The sequence below is a fragment of the Camelus dromedarius genome, chromosome 26 (genome assembly GCF_036321535.1).
Source record: "Camelus dromedarius isolate mCamDro1 chromosome 26, mCamDro1.pat, whole genome shotgun sequence".
Lineage (NCBI taxonomy): Eukaryota > Metazoa > Chordata > Mammalia > Artiodactyla > Camelidae > Camelus > Camelus dromedarius.
Window position 1 is genome coordinate 20,108,086 of NC_087461.1, and position 16,974 is coordinate 20,125,059.

General features: G+C 48.2%; 1 long non-coding RNA gene across 1 annotated transcript in view; it reads left to right on the forward strand.

Moving 5' to 3' along the window:
- The window catches only part of LOC105091678 (uncharacterized), an 86,706-nt gene extending 70,647 nt beyond the window's left edge, over nt 1-16,059 (forward strand). Inside the window, exons 8-9 of the long non-coding RNA XR_010377958.1 lie at nt 11,086-12,587; nt 12,935-16,059. This is a non-coding gene — a long non-coding RNA (uncharacterized LOC105091678). The remainder of the gene's footprint in view (nt 1-11,085; nt 12,588-12,934) is intronic.
- Nucleotides 16,060-16,974: the final 915 nt, after the last annotated feature.

Genomic DNA, 16,974 nt, shown 5'->3' on the forward strand with positions numbered 1-16,974 from the left:
TCATTGATTGGTGAAAATAGAGTCTACTTCATGAATCCAATACTGAAAGGGAACTTAAAAATGCATTTCCCTATTTTAGAAAACGAGCCTTTTTTGTGAGTACACAGTGAGTTCTGAGGATGGGCTGAAATAATTATAAGTCTGTGTGCTAATGGGATGGTTATAGTCGGAGCCTGTGATTTTATTCCTTGATGCAGTCATGGGATGTACATCAAGAAAATCAGAATTATAAGGCTTTCCATAGAGTAAATGCTCAGTAAATGATGAGTTGAAATGCATTGACTCATCCTGTCCTACAGGTCAGGAAACTGAAACAAGGCATCTGCAGCTTGAGTAGAACGGTGGGATCCTGGGCCTGGCTGTCCTGGTTCATGACCCCAGCAAACCACGCAGCTCCGTGCCTGCCGTCCTTCGCGTGACCTTGGGAGAAGACTGGGCTGCTCTGCGGGAGGATTGGTTTACAAGCTCAAAGTGCTACTATTGCTGCTTATTGCTGCTCTCATTGCCACTGTTGCTATGTATTAAATATTACAAGCATACAAGATTTTAAGCCAGAAGAACTCCTTCCTTAATAAGGGGAAAGAGGCGGCGTACGGACGTAGCTCCGAGTAACGGTGGAGCAGGAAAGAGGGAGGCGGGTATAGCCGGGCACAGGAAGGCTGTGTTGATCAGACACAGGCTTGCGTCTGTTGCCGAATGGAAGTTCGTGTGCCTGATGCAACCTGAGGCCAAGCAAACTAAAACATCAGAGTTTGGAACAGAGAAAGGTTTACTGCAGGGCCGAGCAAGGAGGACGGGGTGGCTCATGCCCAGGAAAACCCCAAATTCCTCCAAGGGTTTCAGCAAAGAATATTTAAAGGCAGCGTAGGTGATCAGCTCTGCACAGTCCTCTGGTTGATGTGGAGGGAACAGGGTGTCCACAGCATCACCCCGTGGGAGCCAGAAGGTCTGGGGACCACGTGCTCTTGATCATCAAGGGGTTAATTTCTACTCTTTGGTGGTGGGTTTTAGCGTCTGAAAAACTCAAGAAACATACATGAGATACTATTATCTGGGTGCTTCAGAGAGGGGCTGCAGCAGAGGACATAGAGGAGGGGTCTCCCCCAGGAAGGCCCCACAGGGTCCTGCTCGGTTACAAATCCTAGCTTTTTAAAAATCTGTGTGACTCTGGGTGAGTGTCAGAACTCCTTGTGGTAGATCGTGCGACTGCTGAAATACTTTCTGCCCTTCCTGCGGAGCTGTCCCTGGGGGAAGATTCTGCTGCTCTTCCCGTTGCCATTAGACTTGTCAGGGTGACTGAGTTTGGCCAGTGAGACGTAAGTGGAAGTGACATGAGCCTCCTCTGAGCAGAAGTGTGGTCCGTCCATGCCTCTTTACCCCCTGCCGTGGGAAGGGTGGCGTCTCAGACGAGGGCTGCTCCTTCAGCCTGGAGAACCCAGCTGCAGCCAGTGTGTAACACGGGTGAGAACCTTCTGTGCCAGTCAGCCACCTGGACTTGGCAGTTGTTACTGCATCATAACAAAACCAGCACTGATGGGTGTGCTATGAACCTCAACCTCTTCATCTGCAAAATGAACATAATAGAATCCATGGTGAGAAATGTGGTGATGATCACGGGGATGGTGATGAGGGTCCTCATAATAAAAGCGTCCACATGGCGAGCACTTCCGATGTGCCAGGGGCGATCCCCAATTCTGATGTGCTTTGTATCTTGTAGCTATTTGCTCCTCGCACAACAAACCCATTACAGGAATACTGTTATGATCCAGATTTACAGAGGAGGAAACGGGCACCCAGGGGCTGACGTGTGAAGGAGAACAAATCGTGGCAGGAAATTAGTAAATGTCAATCTGCCTTCCCTTTCTTTGACAGCGATGGTGGTTTGGGGGCTTTCTTCCCCACCACCACCATCCCCGACTCCCTAACCTCCTGTGTCAGAAGCATGAGGGAGACTAATGAAGCTGCTAGAGGACACGCTCCCCCTGGAAGTCCGTCAGCCATGGGACACGGGCAGATGCCACGTTCTGTAGACCTTCCCACTGCACCTTGCATGGGGGTCTGGCTAAGACCAGGTGTGCGCCTGCTACCACGGACCAGCTTCTGGGTAGTGAGGAGCTACAGTCCGTGAGCTTGTGATTAGCTTGGGCCACCACTGTCCCATCACTTCACTTGTGGCCTGATTACTCCTGCGGTTTGTTTTACCTGAATAAAATTTGCTTAGCTTAATGGCAGATTCAAACAATTTGCAAAAGACATAGCTTGGGAATTTTGAGTGAGGATCAGGTTAGGGAGGAAGTCGCCCATGACTTTTTCTTTGTAATATCCTAGGGCGGTAGTTAATTAACACAAGGGTCTTTACATCGAGCAGCTGCTTAGTGTAAATACTGCCGAAGCTCAGGGAATTTCATCAGGGTGAATTAAACAGTGAGGTCAGAAGCTGCATTTCCCTTCTCTGAAAAATAATAATCATAATTACCTGCCAATTCACAATGATTTGAAGGCTAAAAACTGCATCTCAGTGTTTTCCACTCATTTCTCCCCAGGTGCCGGGGTGGCGAGGGCTTCCCAGCCCAGCACACGTGCTCTGCACAGCGATGCCCGACAGCGGGAGCCGCACCAGGACTGTCTGATACATTCCCTGCCCCTTTGTGCTCCTTACCTCGTTTGGCTGAAAACATACAAACTCTGGAAGGTGGTTTCACTGCCATATGGGTGGTGGAAGCTGTAAATGTGATTGTAATAAATCACAGGAGGATTGGAAATGTGCCTGCAGGTTTACCTGCCTGAAACTGAGCAGGGATCTCCCCCCACAAACGTGCTCCCCCCTTCCCTTCCAGATCCTGGAAAGTGATGCCTCCTTTCACCAGTCGGAAATCTGGGGTCCCTCCTGATGTCATTTTCTTCCCCCCACATTCAGTCCACACCACATCCTAAATGCACCTCGAAGACATTTTGTCCAGCCGCCTCCCACTTTTCACTGGGTCTTGGACCTCTGCTCTTGGACACTTACTGCAACAGCTTCCTAAGGTCTCCTGGCTTCAGGTCATCCTCCAGCAGTGAGTATGATCCATAACCCCATCACAGTCTGTCCTTGTCCCTTAATTGATGACATGCCAACCCCCACAATTCTGTCGTCTGCTGTAGATGCCCAACTCTCCCCAGCTGGTGGCTCTGCACGTCTCTTCTCTAGTTCTTCCAGGCCAGCTCCTACTAGTCGTCCAAGTGTCAGCCCAAATGTCACTTCTTTAAAAAAGTCTTCCCTGATCCCACCACCCAGTCAAACCTGGTTCTCCTGGTTCTCCTGTCCCGATCTTTCACTGCCTCTGTTATTAGCTCCGCTGAGGGCAACATCACAATCTGCATGTCTGTCTTCACTGGGTGGTGATTTGTTCCCTGGGGCCCAGCCACCCTGTCCTGTGAGCAAGGCCAGTCCCAGAGCTCAGGGCTAGTTACCATTTCACAATGGAAGGACAGTTTCCAAAGAGCAGTGTGTCTGTGAGATGATTGACGGGGCCAGTGAACAGTCAGTGGGGAGGGAGATGGCATGGCAGAGGGCACCATGAACAGGCTGTTTAGGGGAGCTGGGTGGACATGATGGAGATACTTAGGCCAATCAGGAACCTGCTGTGGTTTGGGCAAGTGGGCAAGGGTGGAGGGGGGATGTGCCCAGAAAGGGGCGTGTCTCATATGCATTGAGCAAAGATGACAGTGAGATTCAAGGAAAAATGTCCCAGACACGAGAGACACGGGAAGTTAGGTGTGCAAAAAATGGACACGTAAGATTTAAAGGATTTTTAAACGTCACACTAAGCTTAAATTTTTTCATGAGTTTAGAAACATTCTCAATATCATTTGCAATTTTTCCATTACTTTGGGTTTTAAAGCAACTTTCACTTTGTAACTCATGAAATGGTGGTGACACCAGTGAAGATACGTGGGCAAGAGAAGGAACCGCGATGGCTTGACAGGTGCAGACGGCAGCTCGCCAAGGTCGGGGCAGCCCCGGGCCCTGCAGCGCTCGCTCTTCTGGCTCCGGGGCAATGTTCGCTTCTCCCTGGCTTTGTGTCCCTGAATCCCTCCTTCCCTAGGCATCCCCTCTCTGAGAAGCCTCTCTGACATTTTGGGCAAGTGGATGGCCCATCCTCGGTGCCAGAGCTCAGCAGAAGCACCTCCAGAGAAGTGCCCACCTCACGCTATTGCAAGGTCTGCTTGTCCCAGACACACCCAGGTCTGCACCCAATTTCTCTACTTACTAGCGGGGTGGTCTTAGTGAGAATTCTTCTGGTTTTCAGCCCTGCACCTGCCGGTTCAGCCTGGTCACTGCGCTAGACTCATTCATTCATTCAACCCTTCCGGCATGAGCTCCTGCTATGGGCTGGGTCCTGGGCTAAGGGCTGAGCTCAGAACTACAAACAAAACAGGCAAAGTGCCTGCTCTCATGGGGTTTATGTCTCCTGCAGAGAGACAGTGAGTATGATGAGCGTATATCGCATCAGCTCCCAGGGGAGGGCCGACCCCGCCCTCCCCCGCCCCCCACCCCAAACCTTGGCAGTGCCTCCCTGCTGGGGCCTCCAGGAAGGGGCTTTTGGAAGCAAGGGGAGGATTGTTTTCTAATCAGGGGGAAAATTCTCTAAGGCAACACACGACCATGACACTGATCTTTTTCCTGCTTAAATTCGGTGAATCTAGAAAGCTCCTCACCCTCTAGAAGTGAGGAGAAGGTCCCCAGGTGTCTCCTTCTTGACGGGAGCTGAAAGGAAGAGCAGGGGCAGCAGGGGGCTGAGGAAGACTCCTGGACAAAGACGGTGGTGACTATCGTGTTTGTCTGATCCTGCACGTGACCCGCCCAATGTGCTGGAACAGGTCAGAGGGGAAAGGCAGAAACCGAAAAGGCCCCGAGGACAAGAGGCAAGAAATGAAGACGGGGCAGGGCAGGGAGGTTTCCTACAGCCCATCTGGCTAAGAGTCCCACCGACGCCATTACGGGGGGGATTAAAAGTACTACATCTCTGTGTGCCATTTGCAGCTTTTGCATGCATAATTTATGCATAAGGTAACAGTTGAATAAACGAGGCATATTTCAGAGTGTGATTCAGCTATTCCCAATAAGCCTCCCTTGTTTATATATTATACTAAATTAAATGCAAAACACACATCGAACCAAGGACTTGGGTCTGGGAATGTATCAAGAACTCAAAGGTCAATTACAGAAGACAAATGATCCAATTTTTTCTTTTAAGTGGGCAAAAGGTTTACCAAAGAAGGTACGCAGACGCCAAAATAGCACATGAAAAGACGCTCAGCGTCATTCTCATTCGGGAAATGCAAATCAAAGTCACAATGAGAGATTGCTGAACACCAATGAGAGTAGCTAACATTTCAAAAAGGAACCATACCAGAATGCAGTCTGGTGCAGCCATTATGAAAAGCAGTAGGGAGATCCCTTAAAAACCTGAAAATAGACTTACCCTAGGATACAGCAAACCCACTCCTGGGCATGTATCTGGAGGGAACTCTAATTTGAAAAGATACATGCATCCCAGTGTTCATAGCAGCATTTACCTTTAGTTCATAGCAGCACTATTTACAATAGCCAAGACATGGAAGCAACCTAAATGTCCATCAACAGATGACTGGATAAAGAAAATGTGATGTGTGTGTATGTGTGTGTGTGTGTGTATAATGAAATACTACTCAGCCATAAAAAAAGAATAAAATAACGCCATTGGCAGCAACATGGATGGACCTGGAGATCATCATGCTGAGTGAAGTAAGTCAGAGAGAAAAATACCGTATGATTCACTTATATGTGGAACCTAAAAAAAAATGACACAAATGGACTTATTTACACAACAGTAACAGACTCACAGACATAGAAAACCAACTTATGGTTAACAGGGGGGAAAGAGGGTGGGGAGGGATAAATTGGGTTTGGGACTTGTAGATATTAACTGCTATATGTAGCACAGGGAACTATAATACCGTGTAATGACCTATAATGAAAAAGAATATAAAAAGGAATATACATGTATAAATCAATCACTGTGGTGCCCACAGCACGCTCCCCAGTATCCCTGAGTGCTCCTATCTGACATCTCACACTTGGATTTCCGTGAGCGACGCGGCTCCGACTCCCTGCCCACGCACTGAGCGAGCCGGCCTAGAGTCTTCAGCTCTCTCTTATGGATGTGTGTTCTAGTTCCATCATTGCAAAGATTTTCAGCTGACATGCAGGTTTATGAGCAGTGAGAAGTATGGGTTCAGGCAAAAGTGTGGAGGACAAGAGGCAGCAGGAATCGGACCCTTGTGGGACAGCTCCATTAATGTCCTGCGCTCACATGGTGACAAAGTGCAGAGAACAGACACCCAGAATGTTTACACCAGTGGAGGTTACTTCATAAAAGGGAACTGATGGACAGGAGGTCAACACCATCACTCTTCTGAACCTCAGTCCCTCCACCTGAAGACCGGGGCTAATATCTCACAGCATTGTCATAACGATCCAAAAGAAAATGGATATGGATATAAAATTTCTTTCTTTTAAAACATTTTAACCATTCTTTACAGACATGACAGATTTCCGAGTTTGACTGAAGGGGATCGTGTTAGCTTGCTGGGGCTGCCGTAGCTCAGTACCGCAGACTGGGGCTTAAACAGGCCGTGGTCTCACGGTTCTGGAGGCTGGAAGTCCGAGGTCGAGGTGTCATCAGCAGCGTCAGTTCCCTCCGAGGGTCTGTCTCCTTGGCTTGCGGGCGTGTCTTCACATAGTCTTCCTTCTATGCTTATCTGTGCTCTCATCTCTCACCCGGAAGTTATGAAAGAGCTGCTTAAAACTAATTAACTTTAAAAAATTAATGACAAATTATATATTACTATGTTATCTTCCAGAGCCATAAAGCTCTTAGAACATTGAATTCTGGGTTTACGTGAGTACAATTTTTGTACCTGCTGTATACTGCACTTCATTTTCTTTCGGCTTTCTCATAGATCAGCTTAGCCTTAGCAGATTCCTCCAGGGAATCCTCTGGCCCAGCCTAAGCGGCCCCCATCCCCAGCACAGCCTGTGCAGAGTGTTTTCCACAGCGCAACACCTTCTTGTTTATTAATGTGCTCGTTGGATGCATGCTGCCCACCCTGAGCCAGAATGTACGCCTCGTGGGATCTCATTCCCCGTGAGGTTATTCCTAGCCCCGAGGACGGCATCAGGCACTCAGTCAGGGACTGAGTGCAGGGACTGAGAGAATGACAGCTCCCAGAGCTGCCTCCTGTCCCCTTTCCCAGGTCTGCCAACCTGAACGCCCTCCGAGGCAGTTCGCCACCGGAGACACGGCCTCCAGCTCCAGCCCTTGGCCCTGCCGGCCTGGCCCCACTGAAGCTTTATGGCCACACTCTTCCTCTCTTTCTTCAAACCACTTAGTCCTGCACTCAGAGCTCGTCTCTGACACCTCGCCCACTAGCAAGCAGCTCCTTTTGTTTTTTGTTATAGAAACATACTCTGCTCGGGGATGGCAATCAGACCTTTTCCTGCCAGAATGTTTGGAACCTTTTGCGCCCTTGGGGGAGGAGCGGCAGCAACTTGCTCCAGCTGGTGCCGCACTTGGCTTTTGTGAAGATCATCAGTGTGGTGCAGAGAGGCAGGGGGCAGGCAGAGGCCGCGAAAGCTTCAGGTCTGCATGCCTGTTGGTGCCTTCAGGGCCGCACATGGAGCCTTGGGGGAAGGGAGAGGGGCTCAGGAACACGCTGTTTGGCTGGAAGGCCACGGATGCCTGATGGCGTAGGGTTTGCTGTCAGCTGCACCACTTGCTAGGTGTGCTGTCCTGGAAGAGCCGCCATTGGCCCAGCATGCTGGCCTGTATGTGAAGCTGTTTGGGGAGTGCGATGCTGCCTGCTCACCCCACACCTCCTCTGTCCCAGGCTCTTCCTCTGCACTGAGTTTACTTGTTCCCATTTGATCCTCACAACGACCTGGAAGCAGGCATTATTATTACCACTATACAGAGGAAGAAACAGCACTAGAGAAATGTCTGAGCACCTAAGGATGGAGATCCAGGACCAGAACCCAGATCTGTCCAACCCCAAAGCCCTCCTTCTACCTCCTCATCCTTCCCCCTGAGGGGTGGACATTTGTGACTCCCTTTCCTCTGAAGGGAGCCTCCCTGCAGCGGGTGTTCTCAGGAGCAATGAGGGCTCCAACAGGGCACACCCGCCCCAGGGGCCCCATCTTGGCCTTGGCAGAGAACTGCTGCCCGCAGCCTGGCCTCATTCAGCATGGTTTGTAGTCAAATGCCAAAGACTGAGGTCAAAGCCCCATTCAGGGCAAAGGTGAGTGATGGAGACCGGCCCTTAGCAAGTGTTCTCATCTCCCTGCTGCCCTGAAGGTGGTGCTGGCTGCAGGTTAACGCAATGAGTGACTTCACGGGCAGGACATCGCAGGGCTCAGTGGCCTGTGTTGGAAGAGAAGCTTCCAGTGAGTCAGTGACTCGGTCAATTGCTACTCAAAAATCAGTGCACAGAGCCCGTGTTGGACTAAATGCAACATGCTAGGAGTCAAGAAAGGAACCTTTTTGGAGGAGGGACTGGCCTCCAGATGGACCAATGCCATTTGTTTTCAACTCCATTTGTCTGGTTGTTAGACTGTTTTAGGATAAAGGTGACAGTGAACTTCCTCCCTGACTAGTTTGGGTAGCGTTCACACCTGTCTGGGCGAGGCTCGCATGAGTCTGGGCGATGCTCGCATGTGTTTGGTGGACACCGATCCCTTACCTACCAGTAAGGACAAGGACATGGAAATTGTGCAGAGAATTCCAACTAACACGGGGAAGCCTAATTAGAATTAATGGCTTCAAATCCTTGGGTATTACTTACTGAGCACCTTCTGCCCGGTGCTAAGTGTTTCCTGAGCATCGCTTCATAGGCTTCTCCCGTAACCCTCGTGCAATCAGAACTCTCACTACCTCATTCTCCAAGAAGAGGAAGCCGAGGCCTGGTGATATGAAGGCATTTGCTGCCAGTGGCTGAGCCAGAAGGCCAGCCCAGGGCAGACAGGCTCCAGGCCTCACGCGGTCAGTTGTCCTTTATTGAAGGGCGTGTTATTTCTGGTTGGAGTACTAGAGCTCTGTGTCTGTGGATGGTGTGGTGTGGTGTGGCCGGCTGGTCTGTGGATCTGGCTGAGGACGCCTTCCATCCCTCCTCCTACCCGGAGGCGCTGGTGAGATGCTGAAACGAGGTCCAGAGACCCAAAGGATGGAATGGAAGAGCCAAGGTGAACGCTAAGGACTGTCCCATCAAGGCGGTCGTGGCGTAATAAACTCAGGGAAGAAAAAACACTGTGCTGAACACCATCAGTTGGGCTAGGAAAATAGGTGCTGTAAGGGCAGGGAAGGTACCTGGTGGCTTTGTGTGCCTGGCAGGGATGGGAGGGTTGTAATTAGTGAGGTCCCGTGACATCCCCAGCCGGACAGTTGGGACAGAACCCCCAGGGAAGTGCTCAGGTCAGTGGCTGATGGTGTTCAGCTCACAGACAGGGTTTGGGAAGCAGGGTCAGAGCAGTCTGGATGATTTTCTTCAAAAGTGCTTGCTTTTGTTAATTGCTTCAGAGGCCTGGGCTCATTGGCACTTGTCCAAGAAGGGAAATTCACCGTGTCAGTGGTGCTGTTCCCAAGGACATGGGCACAGCTGCTTTTACGGGGACCCCAGAGCAGGAGCTTGGTTTTCAGAGAAGTCCCTTTTGTTCCACTTTAGAAATTCCTGTTTTGGAATATGGTGACAATCCATCATTTGATGACTTCAGGCTCTGCCCTAAATCCCCTGTGCCTTTCTGCAGTTCAGGTCAAGATGAAGGGAAACAGAACCTCTCTGATTTCCCAGCCGCAGTTCCCAAAGTTTGATTCTGTGCTCTTTGAGAAAGACCCCAGGACCCTGGGGAGGCAGAGCACTTGCAGCCTGTCACTTTGCGGAGCCCAGCGATTGCCCCCAGTGGGGACCCTGCCACCACCTCCCCCAGGACAGGCCATCATTTCTAATGCTGGATTATGGCAAGGGGGACTTACCATGTTAATGTGTGGTCCTTAATTATTGCTGAGATTCTGAGGGACTCCAGGCCAAACAAATAGCAAAGCCCACATACTTGGAGTGAACACCTTCAAAACCACCATGATCATGATGAATATGACACATAGAAATGAAAGGTGCCTGGAATTCCTGGTTGCCAGTTGCTTGTCTAAGGCTCATGCCTGTGGTATGAGAGGGAACTTGAGGGCAGAGGTAGGGGCAACCTAGCTGTGATCTGGAAGAAAACCTCTTGTATTGTCTGCTCTAGTGCCTGCATACAGGCCAGTCTCAACATAAATGAGATTTCAGGCATTTGTAAGAACAATCATTCCTTCAGGAAACCCAGTGATAGCTCATAGAAAATATTTGACCTGTGTTGCTGAAGGCAAGTTCATGTGCCTGCCACACCATGAGACCTAACAAACTGAAACATCAGAGTTTGGAGCAGAGAAGAGCAGAGAAAGTTGATTGCAGGGCCGAGCAAGGAGGACGGAGTGGCTCAGGCCCAAGAAAACATGGAACACCCCGAATGCTTTCAGCAAAGCTTATTTAAAGGCCAGGTGAAGGGGGAGGGGAGTGCCATCGCAGGGTGCTTGATCAGCTCGTGCACAGTCCTGATTGGTTGATGTGGAGGGAACAGGGCGTCAACACTATCACCCCCTAGGAGCCAGAAGGCCTGGGGGCCACACGCCCTTGATCATCAAGTAGTTAATTTCTTCCCTTTGGTGGTGTTTTTTAGCATCTGAAAACCTCAGGAAATATACAAGAGATACTATTATCTGGGTGCTTAAGCAAGAGGCTGCCCAGAGGACATGGGGAAGGGTCTGACCCTGGAGGGTCCTGCTTAGTTACCCTCGCTCTTGCATTTTGATACTTTTAATTGTAATAGTACCAAGTAGAGTCAGATAGTGATAATGGTCAATGCTGTATGTTAGCAAGTGTTCTGGCTCCCTGTCCCCCAGACTCCCCTCCCTTCTGAAGTTAGACCATGTGACTTGATCTGGCCCACATTTGTATGATGTGCATTGCTTCCAGATTGAAACTTATGAAAGCCAAGGTTTGCCATATCCTCCTCCTGCCCTGGCAACTGCGGAAGCACGTGTTAAGGTGGGGCTTGTGTCATCTTTGTTTCCTGAGTTGTGGCAATGAACAAAGCCACTCCTAGCTCATGTTAGAGCAAGAGTGAGATCAAACTTCCCAGGGTTAAGCCACTCAGATTTGAGGGTGGTTTGTTCCAGGAGCCCATCCTGAATGATCCAACTTCTGAAATACCGGCTCTGGGTAAGTCAGATGCATGGGACCCTCCCCAGTCCTTGCTGATTTTGCTAATTGTGGGTTGGTGGTTTAAAAATATGTCCCCAGATTCTTTTACACACATCCTTTCAAAAAGAGAGCACAATTTTCCTCCCCAGAGTGTGTGCCGGACACTTAGTGACTTGCTTCTAACAAATTAGAACAAGGCTAATGCCAGGGTAAGACCACCGAGACTATGTGATAAAAGGCTTTGGGCTTCCTCCTTGTCCTCTCTCTGGTTCTGTTACCAAGTCCAAACTGGTTCTGCTCACTGCACAACAGGCCAATAAATCAGGAGATGAGGTGTTGGCGCAAGGAATGATAGCTGTATTCAGAAAGCCAGCAAACTGAGAAGATGGCAAACTAATGCCCTGGAGAACCACCTTGCTCAAGTCAGAATTCAAGCTCCTTTTTTTTTTTTTAAATTTTTTTATTTATTTAATTTTTCAGTTGAGGGGGCAAAGGTAATAAGTTTACACATCTGTTTATTTAATGAAAGTACTGGGGATTGAACCCAGGACCTTGTGCATGCTACGCATGCACTCTACCACTGAGCTATACCCTCTACCCCCTCAAGCTCCTTTTATACTAAGGGGGTGGGGGCGTGGTTGGTTGTTGCAAACTTCTTGGTGTAGGAATTCTATGTTCTTGGAATCCTTTGTTCTTGCAACTGTCTACGTGGGTCAGGTAATGCTGTCCCTGTAAAACCTCTGACAAAACAAACATTTTTTTATTCTACAACATGTTATCTTTATATGAATGGAAAAGTGTTAATATCCTTAAAGGTTAGAGCCTTAAGAATAGACTATGCTGTATATTTCAGGCTATAGGTAACATTCTTTCACAAAAGGTGTAGAACCAAGAAGGCAAAGCCCAAGAAACAGAGCACAGGTTAAAGCCAAAGGAACAGATCTAATAGGGAGTCTGATTTGTTCTTTTCTATTACAGTTCATTTGCTCTGGAGAAAGCCATTGGCTTATAATGAAGACAGCCAAGCATCTCAGCGAGCTCCCCTGCTGAGCAACTGAGGCCTCCTGCCAACATCCGTGTAGGGGAGCCAGCTTGGAAATGGACCCCAGTCTGAATGTCACATGACTGAAGGCTTCACCAGCATCTTTACTGCAGCCTGAAGAGAGACTGTGAGCTAAGCCATTTCCCAATTCCTGGCCCAAAGATACTGTGAGCTGATAAACGCATGTTATTTAAGGACTACGTATTGGGGGAAATCTGTCACATAGCAATAGGTAACTAATACAATGGGGAAGGGATTAGACAAAACTTTAAGAATTAAAATATTTACTTCTAGCGATACTGGCATTATCTGATGTCTTGCTCATGGAGATCTTTAGACTTCTCTCCCCCATAACTTCCAATGTCTGCCAAATAAACGTGAAAAAGAAGTTTAAAAAAGCAATGGACTTGCTATGCAATCCCAGCTTGGAGATAAATTCCTTAATGTCCTTTCCCAATCCAACTGGTGCCCCTAAAACCCTCCTTGATAGTAATTCTAGAATTGGCCCAACCACTTCAAAAACTAGGGTTGCCAAATAATCAGGAGACTGTCTCGAACCTTTCCCCTTTATCTCGACAGGAAGAAGTTTCTCAGAACAGGAAGTAGATTATCTTTTGGACCAAGAAAATGGATGATTGGTTAAGCTCCAGTGAAATGCAAAATAGTGTTTCAAGCCAATGGCGAGTCTCAAAAAAGACAAACCAGCACAGGATCAGAGGTGAGGAGGCCTGGATGTGGTACAAGCCTAGTTCTCAACTACAGCTGGAGACACAAGAGACATGTGCAGTAAATGAAAAATAAAAGATGAAATTTAAATGGTGAAGACTGTCACATTGACTCAGCCTATCAGCAGAAGGGCTACATTCTAAGCTTGAGCAAGATCACCCAAGCCTGTGGTTTTATTCCCAGAGAGCTGGCTGCTTGGAAAACAGAGGCTGGGGCAGGACAGAGAAGGCAGCAGTCCCGCCTCCCTCTCAGAGCACTGTGGACTTTGGAGGAGGATGGACTAGTGACCCCTGGGGTTTATTCTCATCTAAGATTCCCCACTTCTGAGACTCATCCAGGTCTTAGGGGTTTTCTGTGCTGTTACTTCTACCAACAACTGTTATTTACTGAGCCACTTACCATGGCCAGTATACTGACTGCTCCAAATGCATAATCTTATTTAATCTTCATGGTAACTGAATAAAGGGAGACATTACTATCTCATCTTTCAAATGAGAAGCCAGAGCTCCAGAAGTTTCAGGAACTCACCCGGGTAGCAGGGCTTAGGTGAGGCAGGGCCAGGGCTGAGCCCACTCTCCACGGATGAAGTCTGCCCTCCTCCTTGTGCTAACAGATGATCTGTAGTGGATACTCACCCCACCCCCACGCTGCCCCTTTCCCTGTGACTCAGCCTGTCTCCCCTTTGTGGAAGCAGGGGAATTTTGCAGAACTCCAAGCACTTCCCATTGGGACCACTCGGAGGGAGGACCTTTGATCTCTAAGCCAGAGCCGCTCTTGGGTGCAGGTCTCAGGACCTCTGGGACCTTCCCCCTTTCTGGAAACTGGAGATCTGCTCAACTGCTGTGCCGGTGACCTTTACTGATTCTCCCCAAACACACAGTTCTCGGGGCCGGGGAAGTGCTGCTGAGTCTGAGTTGTTCCCTGGACTCCTGGACCTGATGGCCTGGGCTGGCTCAGCTTCCCGACTGTGTGCACCCTGGAGAGCAAAACTGTGCCCCTGGGGGCAGGGGAGGCTCCGTTTAGGTCCAGCTGGGCAGTGGGAACTGAGAAATCACTGCCTTCCGAGATTGGGGGAGTTCTGAGAGCTGCTTCCATGTAAGTGACAGGGCCCGGCAGAGGATGCATTTCTGGTACACTCCTCTGTGACTTCAGTGGATGTTCTGAAACATGAGGCCAAAGACTGGGCAATGAAGTGATCCCCAAGGAGAGCACAGCCTAGAATGTCTTCCTGCGTCCACAGAAGGAATCTGTGACCAAGGCTGGGGGAAGGACCAAGACCGGACCCTGGGCTGGGAAGTGCAAAGCCTCACTGTGATTCGTCAGCAATGAAGGAGCCTTTACAGCTGTGCTTGCTGGAAGCCGCCTGGTGGTAGCCCCGGTCGTCGGCAGGGAAGGGCTGGCTCCTGCTGCCTCGCCCCTCCCACCCAGAGGGGTACAATTTCTCTGGCTGTACTGAGGCCCCCTTTGCTCCTGCCCCCTCCGTCTGCACACTCTTGCCCCTCTGCCTTTGGTCTAGGAATCCCCTTCATTCTCCTCACAGAAGGAGTCTCTGGTGGACGCAGACGCTTTGAAGTCACATGCTACTTAAGCTCAAGAGACGCAGGTGGACAGAAATCAGTCCCCATATTTGGTACTGTAGTATAGATACATTTGTATCTATTGTTCTTTTCAGATTTTTTTTTAGTATCCACTAATTACAGCACACTCCTATTGGGGAACATTACAAGTGTAGGGTTGGGGCCGAGGATGGGACAGAGGTGAAAGGGACGGCAGAAGTAGGGAGAGGGTTTCTCTTGTGCAGTTTAGGGACTGAAGTAGGAAACTGAGCCCAGCAGGGTCCACTCTGAGATGCCCCCTTGCTTCGGGCAGGAGGGAGCAAACTCTCTTGTCAGAAGAACAAAAGAGAAAAAGAAAGGAAGAAAGAAAGAGAAAGGAAGGAAGGAAGAAACAAAAAGGAACAAGAAGGAAGAAGGAAAGAAAGAGAAAGGAAGGAAGGAAAGAGTGGGAGGGAGAAGTTAGCATGTAATTATCTAGAACAAGACAAAAGCAAAATATAAACAGGTTGAAACTAAAGGAATGGAAAAAACTGACAATTTTTAGTAAATAAAACATAACAAATGGGGGGAAGATACATAGAAATTGTTAAGATAGTCATTTCTTATAATAATTAAAAGTATGAAAAACATTGTCAGTAGCCTCTTTATTTCCTGTCATATGTATGTGTGTGTGTGTGTGTCAATTTTAATGAAGGTTGAAAAAACACATTCACTTTCTGCCTCAGAACCCCCATCTCTGTTCCCATCAGCTCAAAGCTCCCTCAGACCTGGCTCCTGTCCTGGCAGGAAGGTGAGAAAAGAGAGGACCCACTGTGCTGGGCACAGCAGGAGACCTGGGACGTATGCTCCAGGTGTGTAGACTCCAGAGAACTTTCTCGTAAGCCGCAGTTACATTTTTGTGTAGGTTTCCTGCAGTTTCCCACTGTTAAGTTGCACAGGGTCTCTCTTCTCGTGGGCTTCTCGGTGCCCTGTCATGTCTCATTCTCACAGGCTGAGCTTGTGTTCCAATTGCAGAGCTGAGTGGACCAGAGGACTTGGCTTGTGCGGACGGTGTGACGTATTTGTTTCTGTTCCATGGGAGAGAGAGGCTTTGTCATGACACTTCAAAAATAAGGAGCCCATCTGACATACATCTCAAAAATGTTCTCCTAGAACAGTCTACTCAAGCAATAGAAATAAAAGCAAGAATAAACAAATGGGACCTAATTAAACTTACAAGCTTCTACACAGCAAAGGAAACCAAAAGTAAAACAAAAAGACAACCTATGGAATGGGAGAAAATTTTTAGAAATGAAACCGACAAAGGTTTGATCTCCAGAATATATAAGCAGCTCATACAACTTAATAAGAAACAACCAAACAACCCAATCCCAAAATGGGCAAAAGACCTAAACAAGCAATTCTCCAAGGAAGACATACAAATGATCAACAGGCACATGAAAAAATGCTCAATATCACTAACTATCAGAGAAATGCAAATCAAAACTACAATGAGGTATCACCTCACACCAGTCAGAATGGCCATCATTCAAAAATCCACAAATGACAAATGCTGGAGAGGCTGTGGAGAAAGGGGAACCCTCCTACACTGCGGGTGGGAATGCAGTTTGTTGCAACCACTGTGGAAAACAGTATGGAGATTCCTCAAAAGACTAAAAATAGACTTACCATATAATCCAACAATCCAACTCCTGGGCATACATCCAGAAGAACCCTACTTCAGGATGACACCTGCACCCCAATGTTCATAGCAGCACTATTTACAATAGCCAAGACACGGAGACAGCCTAAATGTCCATCAACAGATGACTGGATAAAGAAGATGTGGTATATTTATACAATGGAATACTACTCAGCCATAGAAACTGACAACATAATGCCATTTGCAGCAGCATGGATGCTCCTGGAGAACATCATTCTAAGTGAAGTAAGCCAGAAAGAGAAAGAAAAATACCATATGAGATCGCTCATATGTGGAATCTGAAAAAACAAAATCAAAAACAAACAAAGCATAAATACAAAACAGAAACAGACTCATAGACATAGAATACAAACTTGTGGTTGCCAAGAGGGCGGAGGGTGGGAAGGGATAGATGGGATTTCAAAATTGTAGAATAGGTAAGATTATACTATATAACACAGGGAAATATACACAAGATCTTGTGGTAGCTCACAGAGAAAAAAATGTGACAGTGAATATATATATATATGTTCATGTATGACTGAAAAATTGTGCTCTACACTGGAATTTGACACAACATTGTAAAATTTTTATAAATCAATGGAAAATGTTAAAAAAAAAAATAAGGAGCCCTCATAAATGATTTCAGCAGATGC